This window comes from Pinus tabuliformis, chromosome 2_2 (genome assembly GCF_031772625.1).
Source record: "Pinus tabuliformis cultivar Carrire ecotype Pingquan chromosome 2_2, CPIR1, whole genome shotgun sequence".
In the NCBI taxonomy this organism is placed as follows: domain Eukaryota; kingdom Viridiplantae; phylum Streptophyta; class Pinopsida; order Pinales; family Pinaceae; genus Pinus; species Pinus tabuliformis.
The window spans coordinates 426,460,253-426,464,688 of NC_142300.1; the positions used below are offsets into that span (position 1 = coordinate 426,460,253).

Here is a 4,436-nt window from a genome sequence, read left to right on the forward strand (position 1 = left end):
CCGGCAAGGACAAACTCTGTAAGTGCTTTCATCAACTGATTTTAGTCTGAATATCTAAAGTGTTAATATTTAATGTAAATATTTAAACTCATTAAAAGCATCTTGACGAAAAGGTTTCCGGTTTCAACCCTGGACATAGAAACAACGATATTTTCTCTGGGTTTGAGCTGAGAGTTGAATAAATTATGATGTAACATCGGCTGCAATGCCTCTGCGAAGAAAGAACAACACTCATTCTCAGTATGCTCATAAAGCATAAAATACCCATTGTTTAATAAAAAGGCATTCCCCCAATATCGAAAATATGTTCCATTAACTGTATCCTTTCTCACTTTGTCTTCGTGACATCTAATGAAGCAAATAATGATACCCTTTATGAAAAAGTTATCAATGTGAGAGAGGATTAGTTTCACCGGGAGAGGATAAAGTTGTCAAAAATTGATTTATTAGTTAGTTTACTGATTCAATAAATAGTATATTAATAGATTCAGTAATTCAAATATATTTTATGTTACATATTTATTAATTAGTTTAGTAAAATATTATGTTAATTCAGCTATATTTCAGCTATATTTCATATGTTTTCAAAATATTCTTAAATCACTTTATGGAATCCGCTATATTTCAGCTATATTTAAGAATATTTCAGCTATATTTCAGCTATATTTTTTCTTAGTTTTGCACTTATAATTTACCCTACTTAATTATGCACTGTGAACTTATTGTTGACCTTCTAGGTCTTTCCTCAGTTTTCTCGATAGTCTCAGCTACCTTTTTTTCGTAGTTTTGCACTTGTATTTATCCTCCTTTGATTTTGAGCTATGAACTCACAGTTGACCTTCTAGGTCTTTCCTTAATTCAGAGATTTTTACCCAAATCCAAACCACTTTTAATCATTTAAACAATTTCTCATTAAACAACGCAATACAAATAAATCAAATTATTTTTAACTTTCACCATTTTTATTTATCTAAAACTAAAATGCATCGAATTTCTTTTTTTTTTTTCTTAATGAATTTGTACCTTTTCTTAGTTTACACTAACCCGTAAACTAACCTCGACTTAGTTGTGGTGCGCATATCCTCAAAGAACTTGAAAATTTTAATGCTATCGAATCGCACTGATGTATTCTTTTAATGCAACGAGGTCCTTATTGTATAGTCTATTTGGGTCTAGACTTATTTATGAGTCTATCGAGTTATTAATTCTGAGTATAATGCTAAGCAGATAGAAATGTTTTTTTTTTGGGTGTGTTTTGTTTTTAGGTAAAGGTAAAATACTTTTGAGGGGTTAAATCTATTTTAAAATAAGGTTTGAAAGCATTTTAATAATATATTCAATATTAGTTTATCATGTCACCTGTGAGAATTGAATCTAATTAGGAAAGATAACAATCATTCCTCATGACCACCTAAAATATACCCAATTAATTTACTATGTATTTTTATTGAAAATTCATGAAAGATGCTAAACTTGCTCTTTTTTTGTGTATATTTGAATTCTTTCTGCACGCATCTGTTATCTCTTAATTTGTGATGTTCTTTTATAAACCAGCTAGGTCCATGAAATAGTTGTCATTAGGCACACTTAATCTCATTTTAGAGTAAGACTAGTAAACTAGGGCGTTCATAAAGGTTTGTTTTTGTATCCAGCTGTCAGCACTAGGGTATGGATCAACAAAATCCAGGAGAAAAGAAGAAGGCTTGCTAATTCATGAAGTATTTTTTTTGTTTTTGGGATTGGTGAAGGAAAAATTAGTAAATTACAGCATTCATAAATTTTTATCCATCCAATTGGCAGCACTAGTGTATGGATCAACAAAATCCAGGAGTTAAACTCGAAGGCTTGCTAATTTGTTCAGGAATGATTTTTCACTATTTTGAGACTGGTGATGATTGTGGGTTGTTGGAGCCTATAATTTAAAAGGGTAACATTCAGTTGCTGGTTCTACATTGCAAATGCTCATGTAAGAGACGACTGATGTTTATTGAAGGAATCCAATATCGGTCTACCTTTTCATGGAAATTTAATGGAATGTTTACCATCCTATGCTCTGTTTACTGTCTAGCTTTTGCATGCACGTAGGTAGCTTCAAGCAGTGCCTTCTGGTCAGCAGAAAGGTTTGAGCAATCAAGTTTCATGGCTTCCCAAGGGTTTGAATTCATGACTCAACGATATAGAAGATTGTTGGATTACATTGGGAATAAAGATCAGTGGATCAATAGAGATAGTTACTTGAGATGGTTCTTCATTATATACCAACCTATTATAAGTATATATGATACTGTTTAGCTAGGATGGAAGTTGGAGCAGATTGAAGGGTTGCAGTGCTAATTAAGCATTTCCCGCCTCTGCGCTTCACATTAATGACACCACCTTTCCAACATCTTCTCTTGTTTGCTGCTTGAATGTCGTTGGTGAATGACTCGGTTGTCTCTACTCTTGCGTGGGAAGACAATATTGGTCAAACCTAAGTCACTCAGAATGGGTAACCAAGAAGACAAGAGAATCAACAAGTAATACACAATGGTAGATAAACCTAAATTGGTGAGAATGGGCAACCAAGAAGACAAGAGAATCAACCAGATACAATGTTGGTTAAATCTAAGTTAGTGAGAATGGGCAACCAAGAAGACGAGAATCAACAAGATAAATGGTGTTGGAGAATGTAATTTTTTTTTGGAAAAAAGAGATCAATTGCCCTTAAGAAAAGGCTGGCACATGAAAGTTCGCAGTCTTTCAAAATAACTTTACAATTAAGTTATGTCAAATAGTAGTTATGTTATTGAAAATTATATAGAGATCACAGAAGATATTTTCCATATTGAAAGTTTAAAGCAAATCCAACTGGTTTTTGTCAAAAGATATAACATGACTTATAGATGGATCAAGCACGGCAGAAAAAGACCTATATGAATCAGACCGAGGACGAACTTGATCCAAATTGCATTTGTAAGTTTCAATGGTGACCGACGGAAAACAAATTTACACATCTTGCCACCTGTCCTGTAAGTTGGGTGTATGTTGCAGTCTCAAACCATGTTATGTCTTGAAAATTTTACAGAGAACGCATAAGATATTATTCATATCCTAAATCAAACTTGTTTACCTGGCTTTCAGATAGATTTAAAAAGATATTACTTGACTTCTATTTGGAGGGAAATAGATGTTAAAATTCACCAAGAATTCGCAGGCTTCAGGGGCACTAACCTTGCCAACCGCAAATCTCGATAACCAATGGCCAGCTCCTCCAGGTATTGAACGTCTCCTCTGTTCTGTTCGCCAAATGGTTTTGCAGATAATGTTCTGTTCGCCGCGGAGTAGGAATGGTTTTGCAGATGAGCTGGCTGGGACTTTGAAGGCCGGAGGAGGTTGGTCCCATTCGTGCGTGAGGTAAATGAGCTCTCCCGTCGGGCATTAATATGATCTGAGTGGAGGCCACGCGCTCCCGTCCGGCATCAATACGTCATCAATACGATCTGAGGGGAGGCTGCGGGCAGGGTCGCCGGGGGTTTCCATGGGCAGCCGGAGAGGGATGCCAGAGACAGATGATGTATGGTCAGATGATGTATGGTCGATGGTGGTCGCCATGCTTTGTGAAGCTGTCAGAGGGGTACCTCCATAGCATTAACTTTGCTATGGAGATGGAAATAGGAATTGCCCACACACAAGGAAGAACTGCCCGTGTTGATCTCATACACTGCGACTCGTCAACTGCAGTGTTCTGCTTTGTGGACACACAATCCCACGCACTCTGCATCTTCAGAGCACGTTTCCGTTGCGAGTCACATGTGGCAGTTTTGAATTAGTTGCCCAAAAATTGTAAATGTTAGCAAACGATGGATAAGGAGATAAGGACAAAAGAATATGCTCAAAAAAACAATACCCTTCAAGCAACGCCTTCCGAATAACTAATAAAACAACAATAAAAAACAGAAAAAGCAAAAACCTAAGTACGTTTATGCTACGCCTTGCAATCTTACGTAAAGGCGGGCATGCAGGCCGCTGGATTTCTCCAGTAACTACTCAAGAGGTGGCGCGTGCACATGCGGAAACATGAATTTTTTCTCAATGTAGCATTCGGGTTTTGTTTTCTGTTTATATATTTTTAACTTATTTTATTAAATTTTAGCTTGAAATTATCTGAAAAATAAACTTGAAATTGTTAAAGTATATTAAGCAGAGAGGTTTATTAAGTCAAGGTGTTCATTTTACAGCCGAGTATGTTGTGTAACTTTGTAGGTCCGCCATCAAAATTGAAATTTCACTGATATAGGCCAGAATAAAAATTTTAAAAAATTAAAAAATTAATAAACTATACAATATATTTAGGTAATATCGTTCATAGAAAAATTTACAAGGAAGAAATTAAATCCCACTTGGCTCATATTAAATCCGTATTTACGTTAGATCTATGCTGATTATTAAGATAGTTA

At 35.3% G+C, this 4,436-nt stretch overlaps 1 long non-coding RNA gene across 1 annotated transcript; it reads left to right on the top strand.

The window, feature by feature from the left end:
* The first annotated feature begins 2,913 nt into the window (after window positions 1-2,913).
* Window positions 2,914-3,244, top strand: LOC149193070 (uncharacterized). The gene is made up of 2 exons (XR_016254922.1): window positions 2,914-3,008; window positions 3,121-3,244. It is a non-coding gene; the product is annotated as an uncharacterized LOC149193070 (long non-coding RNA).
* The last annotated feature ends 1,192 nt before the right edge of the window (window positions 3,245-4,436 follow it).